General features: G+C 37.5%; 1 long non-coding RNA gene across 1 annotated transcript in view; it reads right to left on the bottom strand.

Annotated features, from left to right (window-relative positions):
• Positions 1-13,553: 13,553 nt before the first annotated feature.
• The window catches only part of LOC311631432, a 43,782-nt gene continuing 35,354 nt past the window's right edge, over positions 13,554-21,981 (bottom strand). Inside the window, exon 5 of the long non-coding RNA XR_014796584.1 lies at positions 13,554-13,750. This is a non-coding gene — a long non-coding RNA (uncharacterized lncRNA). The remainder of the gene's footprint in view (positions 13,751-21,981) is intronic.

Below are 21,981 nucleotides of genomic sequence, written 5' to 3'. Positions count from 1 at the left end.
ATGAGGCTAGAATTGTCTTTTGAGAGGAAAGGCTGTCAACTAAGAACTGTTTCAGGATCATCCTTCCTCATTCTGTTCCCAAGGAAGGAAAGAGAGCAGCTAGTCTGCTGGGAGAGAAGAATGAAGCAGATATCCTTAAAAAAGCAGGGCTGAGATAAGAGAGCAGGCTCTGCCCAGTTCTTTAGGACTGAATAGTTTCTGATTTTAGAAGGCCAACTATTTTACTGACTTGAGCTCTGCAAGACATTTCCACATTCTTTTTTGCTTAAGTTAGCTTGAGTTGGTGTCTGTTGTATGCAACCTAAATAGTTGTAACTGAGACATCCAGATTTAAAGTAAGAAAGAGTCTTTCCTACACTTGTCCATTGAGACCAGTCTAATATTAAGAGGCCAATATTTTGTTGCCATGAAAAGCTTCTAAATTTATCTTGTAGACTCATATATCTGTGCAGCTATACAGTACATCTGTTGGTGACTCATGAGGATTAAGTTGTATGGGAGGCCTGTTACCTGATTCTCAGTTGGGTGTCATATGATTTTTTAAAAGAGAACAATTTATGAATAAAAGTTGGCCTTGACATTTTTTATCATTCATTATGTCTGTTATTATAACTGATGCTTGTTACATTTTTGTTTTTTAAATTTATTTATTTATTGTGGCTTTTAAAAAATTTATTTATTTATTTATTTATTTATTTTAATTTATTTATTTATTGGGAGAGAGGAAGAAAGAGAGAGAGAAAGAGAAACATCAATTTGTTATTCCACTTGAACCTACAACTTTGGCATATAGGGACAACATTCTAACCAGCTAAGCTACCTGGCCAGGCCTGCTTGTTATCATTTTCAGAGCAAATTTACACAATTCTCTTTTTTTGGCATTCACAGCTATCCTCTGAGGAAGTATTATTATATCATTTCTATTTCCCATATGAGGAAACTGAAGCTCAAAAAGATCTGGTGATTTGTTTAGTATCATTAATCTAGTGAGGATACAATACAGACTCAAAATTAGTGTTCTTTATATATGTCTGACCCACGTTTGGTCTATGTCTTCTTTCAGCTGGTTTTTAAATTTTTGTTTGTTTTATTTTTTCCCTTTAAAAATCCCCCCCCCCTTTTTTTAAAATTGAAGTATAAAATGGGCACAGAAAAGTGAACATACTATGTATCATCAATGGAGCATGACATTGGATATGACCTGCTCCCCAGAGCACCTTTCTCCCCCGCCCACTAATATTCCTCCCTCCACTTCCCCCATACCATTCTGTTTCAACACTATATATTTGCTTGTTTTCAAACTTTATATAAATGGGATCATGCAAATGGATACTTTTGTGTTCAACCTCTTTTGCCAGTGTGAGATTTACCCACTTTGTTGTAACAGTAGTTCATTCATTTATATTTCTGCATAATATTCCATTTTATGAATATAACACAATTTATGTATCCATTCTATTATCTACAGATACTGGGATTGTTTTCTGTTGGAGGCTATAATGCAGGGTGCTCTATGAGCATTCGTCAGCATATTTTTTTAGTGTAGCACATGCATGTCCTATTTAGTAAATACTTAGGAATGAAGTCACTAGGTAAAATATCCTGATTTAATAGCTATTGCAAGGCAGTTTTCCAGTGTGGGTATATCAATTTACTCTCCCACCCAACTGGTATAGGAAAATTTTGGCTTCTCCATATTTTCATCAATCCTGATATTTTCTGTTTTTAATTTCAACCATTCTGGTGAGTGTATAATGGTGTATTTAAATTTGCTTTCCCCTGATAACATACAGGCTTGAGCATATTTTTATGTTTCCTGGTTATCTGGATACCCTCTTCTATGAAGGGCCTGTTCAAGCATTTTTCCATTTTTTCTACTTATTTGTAAGATTTCCTTATATATCCTGAGTAATATGCATTACCTTTTTTAAAAAAGATTTTTTGTTGATATATATATATATTTTTATTTTTATTTTTTTTAGCGAGAGAGCAAGGGATGGAGGAGAGAGAAACATCGATGTGAGTGTAGAACATTGACCAGCTGCCTCCTGCAAGACCCCTACCAGGGAGGGGTCCAGCCCCCAACCTTGCTCTATGCCCTGTCTAGGAACCTTTCGGTACATCGGACAACACCCAACCAACTGAGCGGCACCAGCTAGGGCTGCGTTACCTTTTGTGATATGCACTGCAAATATCTTCTCTCCTCTGTGGTTTGTATTTTCAGCCTTGAATTTTTGACATTAAAGAAATCATAATATCTTACTTGCATTTTTTTTTTTTGTTTCATTTAAAAATGTAATGATTTCAACTATTTAGGATAAACTCCAATGAAATAGGATACTCAAATGGCACTTTTGGCCAGGCATCCAAAGCTGAAACGGATGCAATAGTTGACCAGTGCTCCCAAGTCATTCTGGATCTGCTAAGAGCATGTAAACATTTCTCGTTCTCATGAACCCACTGTTTACCCTGAAAGTAGTATATGGAAGCTGAGGTAGAAAAGATAGAGGGCAAAGGGAAAGGTTTATTTGGAAAGTGCTTTCTCCTCCTCCACCTTCACATGGGGCCTGGGGGGAGGTGTGCTCCTTCTCACCTCAAGCCAAATGAGAAGTGCCTTAGAAGGCCTTCCATAATTTGTCCCCTGGGTTTCAGGAAGAACATGGGGTTGATTCTTGCCCAACATGAAGGCTGGAGAATCTGGCTGAAGCTTCACCTGCTTACAGGGCTACACTGAGTGTAAACTGGGCTTCCACCTACAGGCAGCAAAAGGGATAATGTCCCAGGGAATAAAGTAAAATTTATAAAAAGCTTGGCCTGGAATCATCTGAAAAGCAATCTTGCCTCCTTGCCTCACAATGGGTGAAGGAAGCACCAGTAGCTCAGGTCTGGAAATGTATCAGAATCTAACAGCCAGAGAAGTATTGTCTCTATCTGGGAACTACAGTTGGGGTATACGGGAGGAGGGGGAACTTCTGAGAAAACAACTGGAATGAGTCAGCATTGGATAGTCTCCATACCCAGAGGGCACTGATGCCAGATGACATAGTACCAGGCATACAGAACTGTTTCCTTTTCCCCAATTTCTCTATTCCCCCTGGCACAGGGGAGAGAGGTCAGAAACAGCCCTAAGAAGTGTGGAAGGCCCTAAACTGGTTTGGCTCAGTGGGTAGAGCATCAGCCTGCAAACTGAAAGGTCCCAGGTTCAATTCCGGTTAAGGGCATGTACCTTGGTTGCAGGCACATCCCCAGTGTAGGGTGTGCAGGAGGCAGCTGATGGATGTTTCTGACTGTCTATCTGTAAAAAAACAATTATATATATATATATATATATATATATATATATATATATATATATATATATATATATATTTATTTATTTATTTTTTAAGTATGGAAGGCAGAGTGAGAGGAGAGAAGCAATCGATAAGGCATCTCTCCACCTCAGGCTTGGAAGCCTGAAGCAAACCTGAGCTGGGGAGGTGGAGGCTTAGCTTTGAACACGTTTGGAAATTTGAAATTGTCCTTGAGAAAACTGCAGATATATGATTAGAGGCCTCGACTGTACTCTTCTACAAATTCCCCCCTTGGCAGTTTCTATTCGGATGCTTAATTCATCTACTGAGTTTTCAACTTCCATTATTAAACTTGTCATCTCCAGAAACTGTTTGGCTCTTTACATTATCTGCTTTAACTGATTTTACAGTCTTTTGTTCCTTGATCATATTTTCAAGCCACTCTCTTATTTCTCTAAACACATATTACTGTTGGACCTGCCTATGGCAATCTCTCATGTCGTGGCACATCTGATTCTTCTGTTTTGCTTTTGTTAGTCCTTGCTTCAAGTGCCTTATTTCCTTGTGTTTTAGATCCATTACTGTAAGCTGAATCATCGGCCTTGGGATTTTATCTGTGGAGTTTCTTTGAGGTCCAGGTTGAAACTGCAGTCCTCCTGCCTATTGTCTGGGGGAACTACTTACCTGAGGCCGCTTCAAGTTCAATGATCGTTTGAGGTTTTCAAACCTCACAGGGAGAATGCTTTTGGACTGAAAATCCATTTAATGGCCAGCTTGTGTCATAAATGCTCAGGGAGATTTTTTTTTTAAATATATTTTATTGATTTTTTTTTTTTTTTTTTTTGCCCCCAACCCTCCCTCCCATACATACACTCCCTCCCCAGAGTTTTATGTCCATTGGTTGTACTTATATGCATGTATGCAAGTCCTTCGATTGATCTATTATCTCCCCCCGATCTTCCTCCCCTCCAGGGAGATTTTTTTAAAAACTGATTTGAGTGAAAGAATGAGAGAGAGAGAGAGAGAATAGCCTCTGTGAGAGAGAATGATTGCCTGCTCAGCAGATATGTGTCACTTTACTCCAAATCCTATTTCCTAGCCTCCCTTAAGAAGGGAGATATGGTCTGAGTTTTGGTCAATGGAATGTGGGCAAAAGTTAACCTGGTCCGTAAAACTCTCCTGCACAGTTATTGGTGAGATACAGTTATTGGCCAAGCTATTGGCCAAGCGTGCTGGCCCCTGCTCCTCTTCAATAGATGTAGCATGTGTTGAGTCTCCATCTACTGGGTCACTTTGCTTATTCAGACCTCAGCAAGGTGGGTTAATGTGGCAAAAAGATACAGGACACATGAACACTACATAATACAGAATTCAAACCATCCGTCTAGTTACCTACTAAGTTCTCTTCTTTCTTGCGTCTTGCTGTGTGTTTAAAATTGATCCAATAAGTCATGTGATTAAAAAACCAAACCCAACACCTGGCATGATCTTTTTCTTTTGCTACTGAAACAAAGGACTCCAAAGCTCCAGAAGATGGCAGACCATGAGATGGAAGAAACCTGGGAGCCCAAGTTACTCATTTACCAAACACCAATTAGAATTTGACCGAGAGAGAAATTAAACTTCTATTGAATGAAGCTATTGAGATTCTACAATTTTTCTGTTACTGTAGATATTATATTAACAAATACAACCCACAAAATTCCAGCAAAATTACCTAATGTGGTTGTAAAATCTGCCTTTTAGCAAGCTAGGTCACCCGGATCCAGCAAGTAAGATTTAGATATACTATTTTACTCTGTCACTAGTTCTATATTGCTTCATTGTCCACAGGGTTTTGAAAATGATTAAGCATCACAAGCAGCATATTCTCATTGCAACTAGGTAACAATGATTAGTCCATGGCTATGGATTGCATTTATCTAGGAGGCCTAGGAGGGACTGGGCTAAACAAGCCTGGCCATGGCCCACCAGTTATACATATTGCTAAGCAATGTTTTTTACATGTAACCTGAATAACTTGGGTGATCCCATATAGTATTAAAAACAATACTCTTGAAACCCTCAAGATAACGTCCATCTTTACGCTGGTAAGATAGGAAAATTGCACAATGTTTTCTCACATTATGGGGTCAAGTTACTTAGTGGAAAAAAACAAAAGCCAATTCTGGCTAACTCAGGCAAAAACAAAAACAGAAAACTAAATTATAAAGTTTAGCTTTCATACTAAAAAAAGAAAAAAAATCTGGGGAACCATAGTCAACAAATGGGCAAGAATTCCAGAAAGCTAGACCAGATAAAAACTCCAAGACCCAAACAGAGGCTAGTTAACTTGTCTTCAAATGATCACCCCATGGATTACTTACTAACTAAAAAGAGGAAAAGCTGCTTTCACAAAGGAGAAATCTGATAGACACCACCTTAACTGAGTGATGGATTTAATATCACTAATAATGGGGCAAACTGATATTACATGTCTTCTGAAGTGATACTAGAAGGACACAATGTCATCTGGGTAGTATAGTTATAAAAATATTTAACCCGAAATTAATCCGGGGAAACAAAGAGGCAATGCCAGAGTGTGAGACTTCTACAAGACAACTTGCTGGTAATCTTCAAAATTATCAGTGCCATAAAAGACCAAAGAGGAGTCTAAATTAAAATAGGCTAGAAACCACAAACCTTGATTACATCTTAACTTGAAAAACAAAACAAAACAAAAAAACACACTATTCTAAAAGGCATTGAGAGAACAATTTTAAAATTTTGAATATGTACTAGATAATATACTGTGTCAATTTAAGTTTCTGAAGTGAGATAATATTGTGGTTATCTATCAGAATGTCTTCATTCTTAGGAAATATCTATAACGGACTATCAAGATTCAGAAACAAAAAAAAGAAGATAACAAGGAAGGTAGATAGACAAAAACAGAGCAAGCAAATGTCACAAAAGTTAATGAGAGGTGAACTATGTGAGGATATACGGGTGCTCATTGTATTATTTTCTCAACTTTTTTTAAGTTTGACATTTTTCAGAATGAATACCTTGAAAACTTTGTAAAGAACTGTAGTGCTTCTAAATTGTGCCTAGGAATTTTTACGGTGTGGGCAATAAATTATACTGGATGGGTGTGGGCAACTATTACATTAAATGTTTCATGCCAGTCTCTGACAAAAGATGTAGCTTTTTACAGGTATGATAAAATTCAATAAAAAAAAAAAAAAAAAAAAAAAAAAGGTTCTTAAAATGAGAGAGAAAGAAAATTACCAAAGGTCACATAGCTTACTAAGTGTCAGAGCTGGGATATAAACTCATGCTCACACTTTTTTCTCTATGGACAGCAAAGCAGCCAAAAGCTTGCTATGCTCTAAAATCAAACAACCTATTTCTCAATTCTGCAGAAGGCTAATCTTAAAAATAATTTCTAAATAATTGTTAAATTCTAAAGATAGTTACAGAATAAAAGGAAAAGAATACTTAAAAATATTGTTCTATTAAGCCAAACTTGAGAGTATGTTCGGGATTTATAAGAGGATTTGAGAAATTTAATAAAACAGTTATTTAAAACAAGAGAACAAAAAGCTCTTTGATATGGATTTAACAAGGGTTTAGAAGCAGTTAGGAAAGACTCACTTCCAGGTACTCTAATTAATATGTTGGCCTTGTCAGGGAAAATTAATTGAAGTGGAGAACTATTCTGGAAAATAATATGATTTTATAAAATCCTATAATAATAGACCTTTACATTTTTATCCCAATTGTTCAAAATTCTGTTCTTAGACTTCTCCTCTTTGTTCTTTTTCAGCAAATTCATCTGCTCCCCTTCCTTTAGCCAATAACTCAAAGCAAATGTCTCCTAAAATCTATGTCTCTGGTCTTAGCCTCTTACCAGGCTTCACAAGTACATTTTCATCTGCCTCTGGAATCATGCTAAGGTATCCAGTTATCATCTCATACTCAAAACAAATTCGTCATTTCTTCTTAAACTTTGGCCCTCATAATTTCTCTGTTCCTGACATCATCATTTTCCCAGTTATCTGCGTTAAATCGTATAATGCTGTTGTTTTCTGAAAAACATTTTTTTTTTCTTATTGAGGAGAGACAGAGAGGGGTGGGGTGGAGAGAGAGAGAAACATTGATTTGCTGTTTCACTTATTTATACATTTGTTGGTTGCTCTTTGTATGTGCCCTGACCAGAATCGAACCCACAATCTTGAATGATGATTTAAGCAACTGAGCTTCCCAACCAGAGTGGATTGCTTTGTTTGTTTGTTTGTTTGTTTGTTTTTAATCCTGCCTCCTTATAGATTCAGTAACTGGCAAAATTCTGTATATTCTAATTCCACAGTGCCACCATGTTTGCTCCATTTTTTCCCTTCTTTTTAATCTATACCAATCACCTTTAACCCAGAGTTTATCAAGCAGGATACTATGGACATTTTGGACAGAATAATTCATTGTTGTGCGTATTGTCCTGTGCAGCATAGGATGTTTAGCAGTATCCCTGGCTTCTATCTACCAGATGACAATAATACCTCCTCAGTTATGAAAATCAGAAAGTATTTCCAGACATTACCAAATACCCACTGCTCTACTCTAAATGATTGTCATTGCCTTTTATTAGGAACATCTCCCCATCTAGGAGTCCCACCACCGATTCGTTCTAGACATAGCTACTGATTTACTCTTCTTAAGGTTTAGCTCTGATATTATTTCCTCGTCCTTAAGCATTTAAGGGTTCCCAATTGCCTACAGAGTAATGCTAATATTCCTCTGTAGATTTAGCATTTAAGCCTATCTACTTTATGGCCCTAAATTACATCTCAATTATATTTTCCACTGTTACTCTGTATATTCCTTGTTTCAGCTTTGTGATCTCTGAAACTTAGTTTATGAGATTTATTCATTCATTTATTCATCCAGGGATAGATTCATAATGATATGGACACTAGTTGTTATGGCGGGCCTAGCATTCCCTCTACTTCTTCCAGCAAAAGAGTCTCTCTTTGTTGTGGGGGACCCTTTCCATGAGATTCAGGTAGAGCTGACTCATCATTCACAATTCTAGAGATGAGGAAACTGAGGCTTACAAAAGTTAATGAGGAAATTTAGATGTGGGGGGAAATTCAGTGTATTTTCCAATTGTTTGGCACAAGCTCACACTGCTAGTGAATCACAGAGCCAGGATTTGAAAGCAAGCATTTTCATCTCAGAGGGAACATTCTCAGAGATTAACAGCTTCTTTTGTACATTTGAAATTGAGGAGGGAATGAATGTACATGGAGATGGGAGAAAACAAGGTGTGATTGGATTACTGGATAGTTAAGATTGTGTGTTCTCTTGAGAACTTATACCCCATTTGAGGGGTATTACTTCTGGCGTTTCAAAGGTGTATTAGTCTAGATACATAAGCACAATGGACAGGCCTGGCTTAAAACCTTTCACTAAGGAAGTTATGGATTTGGGATGTGACTATCCACCAGGAATTTTTGATCAGAGAAGTTACTACCCATAGAACTCCATTTTTTCACCCACATGGGCATCACTATCTCAGCTGCCAAAAAGCTCAGCCCATGCTTGTGTTGCAAAAATATAATTGAAAACAAAATCTCTCAACACAGAAAAGTTCTCCACAATGGTAGAAAAATGGAAAATTTTAAATTTGAATAAGCATAAAATCAGAATGTAATACTCAGCACAAGTAAACCTCCCTGGGAATTGCACAGAAAGAAATGAATCTCCATCTTTTATATAGCTACCTGGATACAATCATTCAATCCATTAGATAGATTTTGCAATTTACAGTCAGGTGACAACTTAGACCTCGCTCATTCCAGGAAACTGGGAGATTGGGTTTATCTTCCTTGGTGATTATACTTCAAAGAGATGGCTCCCAGACCCTCAAGGAGGAAACATTCCTGAGTTATGAGACTGGCCAGAGGCTTATTTCCCATTAAAAAGATTTACATATATTTGAAAAGGCCAGAGAAAGAAATTCAGAAAGAAGAGGAAAAAAGAGTCAAGTCTCTGGGCTCATTTTTAGCTGAAAATCTGTATTTGCCCTCACATTTGTGGAAGCATTTTAGAAGGTCAGCACATTTTCTCTGACTGACTTTATACATTATAACTTCATCCCGTTTATTTATGTTTATTTTCATGTTGCTTTGTTAATTTTTTCTAGTCCTTTTCTTAGACTATATAAACTCACAATTATATAGATTATATAAACTCACAATTTCTTAGATTATATAAACTCACAATTTCTTTGCCAAAAAGAAGGATTCCATTCCGCAAATGTTGTAAAATGATTGACAGCTTTCTGTTCTAAGAACTTGGGAGCGACAAGCTGTTGAGGTTTCATCCACTGACAACCAGACCAGTGTCAGGCAGGAGCCATGTTCTGGGGCCCAAAGATAACAGTTGTGGCTAACAATGTGGACAAAAAGAGGTTACATGCTAACCTGATTAACTCAAGGAAGGCCTGTGTGATGGCCTTGCAATCTTAGAGATCTAAAGTAACCACAAAGAATGGTCTAAAATGAAAACTTTTTAAATTAAAAGCAGTCTATGGTGGATAGTCATGTCCTAGGCCCATATCTTCCCTGAAAGATCAACTTTGACCTTTGCTGAACCTACTGTCTTTTTGCATCTAAGATAACATTCCTGTGGAATGTCAGGATAACTTGTAACTTCCCTTTTCCCAACCCCTCAGGGCAAAACAAATGGCACCAGGGCAGACCACACCGGATCCAGCTACATCTTGGAATGAAAACTCTGGACACTGGTTTTGCTTTCAGTTCTGCCGAATCCCCAGCTGCACATTTTCCAGGACTGGATTAAGGAAAATGGGACCTTGGAAACGGAGGAATGTTCTGATTCTCCGGTGGGGGCCTCCAGAAATGCTTATTCCAGCAGTACCCCAAGAACCCCACTCCCACTAGCAATGGAAAAAGACCATCCATGCATTTCTCCTAAACTTACCACTTTTCCTTCTACAGGATGATGCTCCAACCAACTGAGCTACACCAGCCAGGGCAGCAGGGACTCACTTTAAACCTTTATCAATGAACTCTTCATTAATTTTCTGCTTCCAGTTAATAGCTTTTCTGGGGGATGAAAGGTCCCCAAATATTATAATTGGGAGTGTGGGGAGGCTATGGTAAATCTGGCAGTTCTGAAGGAAAAAATAACCACTCTGACAGAAACTATACTACCTGCCAAAGACAAATTTCAGCTACCTCTCTGTTTTGTTGAGGGCCTGACCTAAGAGAAGAATGGGCTGAACCAGGCAGTATCTACAAGGTTATTTCTATGTTAAGTTTCTATGAAAATAAAACTTGTTTTCTGCCCCTCCGTGCCTCTGCATTGATTTCTCCCTCCCTTCAAAGTCCCTAGAGCCAGTAAGCTGCTCCTTCTCCCTGGCCTGCTATCCTGACTGCCTCTCCAGGGCAGAGCCATGCAAAACCTGATTCTTCCACCTTCCTAATGAGGAGGAATATAGGGGGCAACCTGGGGGGTAGGTGGACCTAGCAATCTGAATCTGTGCCAGTGACAGGTGTCCTAGTGCACATTCTTATTAGCCTATAATTAAGTCACTGCCCCTTCCTTAGGCAACAGTCTGTTTTCCTGGGTGTTCCCAGTTTGTAGAGACCACAGGCCCAAAATTTGGCAGCTTGGGTGCGTGTGTGTGTGTGTGTGTGTGTGTGTGTGTCACTGGTGCCACCCAGGCCAGGTATTTAGATACAATCTAACTTCTCCATTCTAACTGACTCAGGAGGAGCTGTGAAAGCCCACCACAAAAGCCCAGTAGTTAGGAAAAAAGAAACTTATGAATATATAAGGGGTAATCTCATTGCATTAGCTATTCAGGCTTTGGATCTTTGAATACCCTAAGACAGCAGCTTCTCTTTAAATAAAGGGTTTTTCCCGAACCTCAGAGTACTTGTCGAGTATTTTCTGGTCACCTGGTAAATTCTGAAACACTACTTTTTAAAAAAATATATATATATATTTATTGATTTTAGAGAGGAAGGGAGAGAGACAAAAAGATAGAAACATCAATGAGGAGAAACATTGATTGGCTGCCTCCCGCACGCCCCCCACTAGGGATCAAGCCTGCAACCCGGGCATATGTCCTTGACCTGGATCGAACCTAAGACCCTTCAGTCTGTAGGCCGACACTCTATCTACTGACCTAAACCAGCTAGGGCAACACTACCTTTTTACTCTTCCTTTTTCCCCCACATCAAACTTACCTATTTATTGACTCAAGGACCTGATAAATCAGAAGTTAAATGGAACCCTTAGAGGGTCAAGACCTGTTTTATTGTTTCTTCAGCATCCTGATATATGGTGACTGTACAAGAGTGATATTCAAGTGGATGGATGCCAGATATAGATATATACACTGAGTGACCAGATTTTTATGATCTCTGAACGCATAATAGTCTGGTCACTCAGTGTATATCCTATATAATAAAAGGCAAATATGCAAATTGTCCCCTTGACCAGGAGTTTGACCAGCAGGCAGGCCAGCCAACCGCCCATGTCCCCTCCCCCTGGCCAGGCCAGCCAGACTCCACCCATCTATGAATTCATGCACCAAGCCTCTAATACACACACACACACACACACACACACACACACAGTGGCCAGATTATTATGCATTCAGAGATCATAATCTGGCCACTCAGTATACATTAATAGAAGGTACTAGCTAAGATTTCCCTATCGATAGCCAATAATTTGAAGGGAAATATTTTGGGAGAAGGTAGGCCTTCTATTTCTCATGTCAAGGTCAGGAGCACTACCAACTTCATTTGTAAGACCAGCCCTGTTTGTTCTGAGGCTGAAAGTGACTTGGTCACTGCCTGAATCTGAGTTTTTAAAAAAAGGAAAGACATTAAAGATCCCTGAGGTTTCCCATATGGTAGGGGGAAGGGAAGTCAGGTAGGAAAGTCCACAGAATAATGAAACAGGCATTGCTCTAAAAATCAGCACAGTTAAGTACTCTGTAACCTAATTCCACCATACACTTTCAATTTAGCTGTAATACTGTAAATCTATTAAAAGGAACATAAATCTTCAAATATATGCTTTCTTACACTTACCCACTATTTGACCCCTGATCCTCTCATTAAAATAAACTTAAATGGTTATGTTGAATACGTGCTTATATATACTTAACCAGAATTTGACCCCTAATACTCTCAGTGCACTGTATCTCACAGAATGTCCTAGATATACTATGATCTTATTTCTAATAGCTGAATAAGCTAATCCCCATAAAGCCACATGAGTACTTCACTGTGATGTAGTACAAGGAAGAATTAGGATGTTCTCAGTGGGCACTGCAATAAGCTACCTGCTGAGTCACTGAGCTGATCTATTTTTAATCCAATGAGCAAAACTTCTATTTGGTGTGACCTTATCTGAAAGGTATCTTCTGTAGAGCTTGTAAAAACTATCCCACTCCGAGAAATTGAGGAACTGTTCATTTTCATTAGAACCTGACAAAATAATTTTGCTGTTTATTCAGTTGAACATGAATCTTGTATTTTAAAGGAGAAGAAGTCCTGTATTTTAAGGGAGAAGAAATCAAGTATTACCTTCATAAAGACAGATAGATAGGCAGCCAAGTTGTAAAAACAAAATAAAAAAAAAGCTTACTTAAACTAAATTTCTATTTTCCTTTGAGAATTCATCTATATAGTAATAATTACTGGAAATGCATTAGTTGCAGTGAAAATTATATTCTTATTTTACATATACTTCTCTACTGGTTCAGAAAAATGAATGTGGGGAAGGTCACCATGTGATACTGCTTTTGATAGTCTCAAGTTACTGTAGATAAACAACTGCTTTTGTTTTTGAGAGAAAATATCCCATAAAAATTGTGAAACTCCTGCTGTCTTAACAAGAAAAAATGAACCAATAGTGTTTAATTTTTAAAATAGATTTTTATTGATTTCAGAGAAGAAGGGAGAGGGAGATAGAGAGAATGATTGATCAAGTGCCTCCTGCATGCCCTCCACTGGGGGCTGAGCTGCAACCCGGGCATGTGCTTGGCAATCAAACATTCTTGGTTCATAGGTCGACACTCAGCCACTGAGCCTCCATTGGCCAGGCTGTACAGATGTGTTTGTAAGACCACTATTAAATAGGAAAAAAAATTATTGTAATTGAATAGCATTTGTTCATGATTTCCTTTTCAACTTCCACAAGAAGAAATAATTTGATGCTAATTGTTTGAAGAGGTTGAGAAAGGTATCAATGTCCAGTGTTAATTATCTCTTTGTAAGAAAATAATGCACACCGTACACTTGGATCAGGGAGGAAAACTTACTGTAAAATTGTGTTGGATGAGAGGATTATTGCCTTCCCATTTCTTTCCCCAGTCTTCCTGCCGAGAACATAGATTTGATGCCTCCATGTACAGCATCCATCTTGCAGTTCTAAGGACAAACGCCACAAAGGAAGGATGATAGGGTAGGGTGCTAAAAGAACGCATTCTGGACAACCTACTTCTAAGACTGCAAAATAAAATACAGGCTGCCCAGTTTAAGTGGTGCATAAAACATACATACACTAAAAGACTGTTTAACTGAAATTTATATGTAACCGATGTCCTGTATTTTTATTTACTAAAGCTGGCAACACTCCCTGCTTCTAGACTTCTTGCTGTTTGAAAATATTCCAATCCTCTTTGGATAAGTTACCACTGTAGTTAGGTTCTTATTTCATGCAGCTACAGTCCATCCCTAACTGGTACACATTTTAAAAATATTTATTTTAATTCAGACTTTTTCTAAAGCCCTGCCCTTTAGCTTAACTATTTGGAATGATGAGCTACATAATATCTTCTTTCTTTAAAAATGCAATCCTGATATAGCAATTGTTAAATTATTTAAACAAAGGAGGCCCTTTGACTGAGGTGGTTCTAATGCCTTGGTGGCGTTATATAAGCACATAAAACCCAACCTTGCAAATGCTTCAAGGTTAAGAAACAAACCTAAAGACAACCAACCACAAACTGTCACATAGGCTTTCTGAAATAAGGCAACTGTTTAATCTGTAGCCAATCAAATAATTTCCTTGCTTTACTTCTGCCTCTTCTCTCTAAAACCTTTTTCCAGCTTCTAGTGGTGGAAAACTTTCTAATTTGAATGGACTTTCTGCTCAAATAAACTCTTAACATTTTTTATATGCCTCAGTTTATCTTTTAGCAGTTTAAATGGTTAGTCATTTCTTTTACCAGCAGTTGGCCCTTGAAACTTAACTAGCATTAGAAACAGAATTCAAATTTGTCTATATGATTCACCAATTAGAGGCAAAAAGGTTAAAGATTTGCCTCACTCATCTCTGATAAAAGCCTGTGCAACATTAAAAAACTACATATTATACATGAATTATAAGTTAGTAAATTCAAAGGGATCATTATCCATTGAATTACTAATATATTTCTAGATTTATTTATACTCTTTTTATTGCACTGATAATACCAAATATCTCAAATTATTAAAGGCAAACTGACTACTTCATTTTAATTTACTAATTATTGTATCACTATGCATAAGTATTGAGTATGAAGAAGTGGAAAATTATGGGGGGAAAGCAATAATCTTTTCAAGAAAATAAAACTTACATGAGTCAAGTATTTAAGGATGAAACATAAAAGAATAATACAGGGTGGAACAAATATAACTTTACAGTTTGTATGGAAAATAATACAATAATTAATGAAAAATAATACAGGAATAAACTTTGTTTCATGTACTCAAATGATAAACCTACTTTCGCTCCACTCTGTATAAATAAGGTAAATTATAGTTAAAATTAAATATAGAAGTTGCCAACATGTAGGACAGAAGTTACTTGGGAATATTTTATGGAGTAGGTGGGATTTGTGATGGGCCTTAGATTTGCCCCATTCATCTCTGATAAAAGCCTACGCAACTGGTGTGACCACTTATAAGCCCGCCCATAAAAGGTTTAGTGTTTAAAGCGAGATGGTGAGTTCTATTTCTCCTCTCTTACTCTGCTCAGTTTCCCATTTCTTTCCACAAAGAGTGACATTGTTCAGAGCAGAATTGTAGATAGAGTACTTTTCTTTTCACCTCCTAGGCTGACTCTAGTTTGAATGCATTTGGTATGATCATTGGAATTTCTTTTCAGAAGTAAAAGGGGTATTGTATACTGTTCTGGGGGATGAAATGCACTCTACTTCAGGAACCAGAAACCTGTGTTCCTGTCCCAGCCTTTGTGTGACTTTGGGTCAGTCGCCTCTCACTGGGGTTTCAGTCTGCCCATCTATAAAATTATCTAAAACTTTTTTCTCGGGATTAATTTGGGGGAGGAGAACAGCTTTATTGAGATATAATTCACATTTCATACAACTTACTAACTTAAAGAATACTATTAGTAAGTGGTTTATAGTATATTCACAGAGTTGTGCACCCATCGCCAGTCATTTTAGAACATTTTCATCGTCTCAAGAAGAAACACCTTATCCTTTAGCTATCTATCACTTATACCTGCATACTGCTCACCACCACACCCCTCCCTCCCCCCACCCCCACCAACTACTAATCAACATTTTGTCTCTATAGATATCCCTATTTTGGACTTTCCTATGAGTGGAAACATATAATATGTGGTCTTTTGTGACTGACTTCTCTCAGTTAACCTTATGTTTTCAAGGTTCATCCATGTTATTGCATGTATCAGTATTTCATTCCTTTTTTATGGTCAAATCATTTTCCATTATATGGATATACTACATTTGTTTACCTACTGTCTTTCTGTTGATAGACAATTGGGTAGTTTTCAGCTTTTGGCTGTCATGAATAATGCTACTATGAACATTCATAAACAAGTTTCTGTATAGACATATATTTTCATTTCTTTTGGGTATATACCTAGATGTGGAATTGCTGGATCATATGATAACTCTATGTTTAATTGTTTGAGGAACTGCCAGAATGTTTTCCAAAGTAACTGTATGGATCATTTTAGACTCATCAGCAGTGTATGAGGGTTCTGATTTCTCCTTATACTTTGCAATACTTGTAATTTTCTGACTTTCTGATTTCTAGCCACCCTACTGGTGTGAAATGGTATCTCATTGCATCTCCTTGATGACTAATGATATTAAACATCTTTTCATATTCTTATTGGCCATTTGTATATCTTCTTTGAAGAAATGACATTTCAAATCCTTTCACATTAATAAAATTGCAGGTAATAAATAGCAAGGGAGAGAAAGCTATTTCACAAATAGAACTATTAATGCTTAAAAACAAAAATGTAAATAACTAAGCTAATTTTAAAGTCTCCAAACTTTTTTACCCTAAGTTTATTTTTAAGCACACTTATTTAAAAAGTTAAATTAGTACTAAATCCTTTGTTTTCTCATTCTGTGATTTTAATAGTAGTTAAGTAGTAATTAAATGGGTATATATCTAGGGATCTAAGATGGCAGTAAGGCAGGTAGAAGTTACACTCACCTCCTCCCAGGACCAAATTTATTGAAAAATCAACCCAAATAACCAAATGAAGATTAGCTAGGCTCTGGCCAAGCAGCTCAGTTGCTTAAAACGTCATCCCAATGTGCCTGAGATGTAGATTTGATTCCTGGTCAGGGCACACTCAAGCACTAATTGGACAGAATATATGTACCCCTATATCCAATGCAGCATCATTTACAATAGCCGAGATATGGAAGCAACCCAAGTGCCCATCAATAAGTGAGTGGATAAAAAAGCGGTGGTACATGTATACAATGGAATATTAGCCACAAAAAAAGAATGAAATCTTACCATTTGCACAGCATGGATGGACCTAGAGGTATAATACTAAATGAAATACATCAGAAAACCTAAGGAATAAAATAAATGGAGAAACAAAATTGAAAGAGACTCATGGATATTGAGAGCAGACTGTTGGTTGCCACAGGGGAGGGGTGAAAGATGAAGGGATCAAGAAGAACAAATTGACAGTTACAAAATAATCACAGGAATGTAAAGTACAGAACAGGGAATATAGTCAATAATATTATAATAACTATGTACATTGGCAGGTGGGTATTAGAAATACTGAGGGAAACACTTTGTAAAGTATATGATTGTCTAAACACTACGCTGTATACCTGAAACTAATATAAAATAATATTGAATGTGAACTAAAATTGAAAAATAAAAAAATGTTGAAGGGTAGATCAATCAATGATCTATTTCAACATTCTGTTTCAGATATTAAAGATTCTTTGTCAGTAAATATGGTTATTTTCTGTGATAGTAGGTCTCAATGTGTGGTCTGCCTCCCCGTGGACTCACCAAAATCCTTTCAGAATGTCCATGAGGTCAAAACTATTTTCCTAATAATACTATGACATTATCTGCCTTTTTTCATTATGTTGATATTTGCACTGATGGTACAGAAGCTCTGGTGGGTAAAACCGCTGGTGCCTTAGTAATCAAAGCACCAAACTATAATAATAGTGATTCCATTTTTCACTGCCAAAGACTGCCTGTAAAAATATAAGTATGTAAACATACAAATAAATAAAGTTTAAGATGCCAGTTTCACTTAAGAATATTCTTGATGAAACCACAAAAATTCTTCATTTTGTTCAGTCTTAACCCTTGAGTACACATCTTTTTAACACCTGTGTGATGAAATGGGTTGTATACATACAGCCCTGGTGCTGCATGCTGAAATAGGGGTTATCTTGAGGAAAAGCATTTGTTCTTTGGTTTGCAAGATGAACTAACTCCTTTTTTCATGGAACACCATTTTGACTTAAAAGAATGACAGATTAAAAAATTGTAGTTATTGAAACTTGGATATTTAGGAAACAATTTCTTAAAGATGAACCTTAGTGGGCCTGTCGTGTCAATGAAAATAATTGACAGTATTTGTTGCCAGTGATAAAATTTGGGCTTTCTTGAGGAAATCAGAATTTAAAAAACCTTATATCTGCCACTGTGAACTTTAAAGACCTTTCTAATGGGATAGGGTTAGGTGATGATGTTAATGAATGTGATTTTTTTTTAGAGGGGGGGTGGGGGAAGGTTTGTATAATGACGTGTCAACATTTGGAAGATCTGCATTTCTCAATGAACCATGAGCCCTACCCATATATTCTGACAGACAATACATGATGTAATAAAATCATGCATGAGTAAAATATTTGAGGAGAGCAGAGTTTGCCACCCCAAAAATGCCCTGGGGACATTACTGTATGATGTTTATTTTTAAGAATAGAAAGACTTAGTAAATACATTTGACCCCCCCCCCCTCCCCTCCCAGCCTCCTTTATTATCTGGTTAGGGCCATGGGATATTAGGTTACATTATTTTCTCTGTCACAAAACTAATTTATTGAAGATTTGGTTAAAACAAATAAGTATAGCTTCCCAATGATCCAGATTGTCTCTTAATAAGAGTAGTAACAGCCCTACCCAGTTTGGCTCAGTGGATAGGGCATCGGCCTATGGACTGAAGGGTCCCAGGTTCCATTCCAGTCAAGGGCATGCACCTTGGATGCAGGCACATCCCCAGTGTGTGCAGGAAGCAGCTGATCAATGTTTCTTTCATCGATGTTTCTGACTCTCTATCCCTCTCTCTTCCACTCTGTGAAAAATCAATAAAATATATATTTTTAAAAAGAGTAGTAACAGATTTATTTATACCTTTGTGGAAAGCAGGTTTTTTTTTTTTTTTAGTATTTAATGACAAACAAATGGGAATTCTTTCCATTGTTTAAAAAAAAATGCATGCTGATTTTTTTCTCCCTTGTGCTACTGTTAGACCTCTTGAGATTTCTTTTATGGTTTTGCTTTCATCATTGAGCATGCATTATTTTATATAAATATAATTTCCAATGAAAATAAACTCTTGACCAATCTTAGGGGAACATTAGGAAACACTAGAAAATGCACTGCTTGAATTCATATTTATTCCAGAGCACTTTTTGTATCAAATGCCAACTTTTCAGACTCTTTCTCAGCAATCATTCCACCACTTCTAAACACACACACACACACACACACACACACACACACACACACAAAATCTAGCCCAGTGATTTTCAACTGGTGTTCTGCAAGAGTTTTTAAAACATGCAGTTTGGCTCAGTGGATAGAGCGTCGGCCTGCGGACTGAAAGGTCCTGGTTCGATTCTGGTCAAGGGCATGTACCTTGGTTGCGGGCACATCCCCAGTAAGGGGTGTGCAGGAAGCAGCTGGTTGATGTCTCTCTCTCATCGATGTTTCTAGCTCTCTATCCCTCTCTCTTCCTCTCTGTAAAAAATCAATAAAATATATTAAAAACAAAAACAAAAACATGCAGTACCTGACTATTTAGTCATGGGCACCAACCTCTTTCCCCTTAGATTGTCAAACTTAAAAAATAACAATAGCCAACACAACAATAACTGTCTGGTGTGAATGAATCAAAATTATACCTATTTCTTGTCAGATTATATTTTATTATATTATATATTTTTTGTGTGTGCCACAAAATTTTAGTTATGACAGCCCGGGCAAATTAATAAGTATAATGACTTAACACATCAAAAATTTATTTCTTACTCAAAGTCCAAAGAAGGTTGGCAAAACTTTCCTTCCACTGCTGACTCGGGAACCTAGGGTCTATCTATGTGTGCCATGAGATGAAAAAAGTTGAAAATCACTGCCCTAGCCTATTGTCTTCTCTGAAAACAGGTGTGTGTGTGGGGGGGGCGGGTTTGTTTGGTTGTTGTTGTTCCCACTAAAACTATTTTCAATGGAAAAGAAATTAATACCATTTCTTGGGACACTATGCCATTTGTTTTAACCACTCGGTACATAGAAATGGCAATGCTCCAGATCTTCTGAAACAGTCCCGATTTTAAATGACAGGATTCAAGAATCTGTAACACTAATAAGTGGTGATTTTCTTGGGGACAGTGTAAAGACTACACTTTGAGAAACACTGAGAAAGGAAAGGAAGTGGGTGAAAATAGGAGATAAGGTTGGAGAAATAGGCAAAGGCATAACCAGTCTGGCGTGGGAGTTTGAAGTGTACCCTGATGGCAAAGGGACAGAGGACTGCAAGTAGAACAGTAAATGACATGACTAGATTCATGTTTTAGAAAAATCATCTCAGGTCTATTTTGAAGGAGAGAGAGGCTTGGAGACTGGGGAACTTACTCAGGGCAGTGAGGATAACAATGGAGAAACGAGAATGGTTTTGAAAGACATTTCGGAGATTGAACAATCTGGATTTGGACTTGAATGTGATGTATTGGGGGCAGGGTAGGTGGAGTAGGAGGAGTTGGTGCACATAATAAGGCCAGGGAAATCTAGTGAAAATATTGCTAGTAAATTTTCAAGTCTTTTTTATTTTTTCCATCTGAAAATAAGAAAAATTGCATTTGATTTACCGGTAGTTTCTGAGACTTATCAAATAAAATCGCCATCGGTTATCATGACAGTTTCCTAAAACCAGACTTTCTAACCTCGGGTTAGACATTGTTCCCAAGCAAAACTCTTCTATTTCAGGGATTTTCTGATCATTCCTTCTGGTAATGTTAAAATACAACATACTATTTTAACAGAGGGATAATTTGTCCTTGGCTACCCAAGGAGAAAGGAAGGAAAAATGAATTCACAGTCCTGGAGCAGGCCCTCAGACGCCTTCTTCCAGAACGGTGAGCACATTGCCAACACGCTACAGAATCGTCTGCAGGTGCATAAAATGTGCTGAGCACTTCTAAAATTTAAGTTATATGCTGTCGTGGGACATGCATAAAGATAAAAGAATAAAATTTACTCGTGTTAGAAATACATGTGCGTTAAGGAGATTCTCTGAAATAAAGGATATTGCATCTGGAGGCTGGTAAGACTGTTTCTTACCGATTACGTAAGAAAAGAAAGTTGTAATTTGTAAGCCAGGCCTTTACGCCCTGCCATGGTCACAGCCTCAGCAACAAACAGGGACAGGATAAAGCCGTGGTTATGAAGTAATAACTGGCACTAAGAATAAAACAGACTCATAACTAGAAGGGTCTCAATTATACCTTTATGAGTCAGACTGGTCATTCTGGTTTGCCCAAATGTAGGGATACTTCCCTGGTCAGGTTGGCACTCACAGAAGATCTGTAACTTTGATCTTAGCAACTGAATGTTGACCCAGGTTCTTATTTATTGAGAGAGAACAATAGCCACTTGCTCTTTCTCACAACATTTCATTGGATTTTGTTGATAGAATATTCTTGAAAATCAAGCTTGTCCACCACCTCCTCCTACACACACATACTTTTAAAAAAAAATTTTAAATATGTTTTTTATTGATTTCAAAGAGAGAGAGAGGGAGACAGAGAGTTAGAAACATCAATGATGAGAGAGAATCATCGATTGGCTGTCTCTTGCATTCCCACTACTGGGGATCGAGCCTGCAATCCAGGCATGTGACCTGATTGGGCTTTGAACCTTGACCTTCTGGTTCATAGGTTGACGCTTAACCATTGAGCCACACCGGCCAGGCAACTCCCATACTCCTAGAAGTAAAAACTATAGGCTTGATTTGATCCTTGTCATCAAGGAGCTTACTATTTGGGGGAGGTGGAGAGAAATGTTAAGCACTGCCCAGCCAGTGTTGAGCATCGACCTATGAACCGAGAGGTTACTGCAGTATGGAGTGTA

Source organism: Pipistrellus hanaki, assembly GCF_964339955.1.
Source record: "Pipistrellus hanaki genome assembly, chromosome: 12".
Classification (NCBI taxonomy): domain Eukaryota; kingdom Metazoa; phylum Chordata; class Mammalia; order Chiroptera; family Vespertilionidae; genus Pipistrellus; species Pipistrellus hanaki.
The sequence above is the reverse complement of the archived record's forward strand: the minus strand, read 5'-3'. Positions and strand labels throughout refer to the sequence as shown.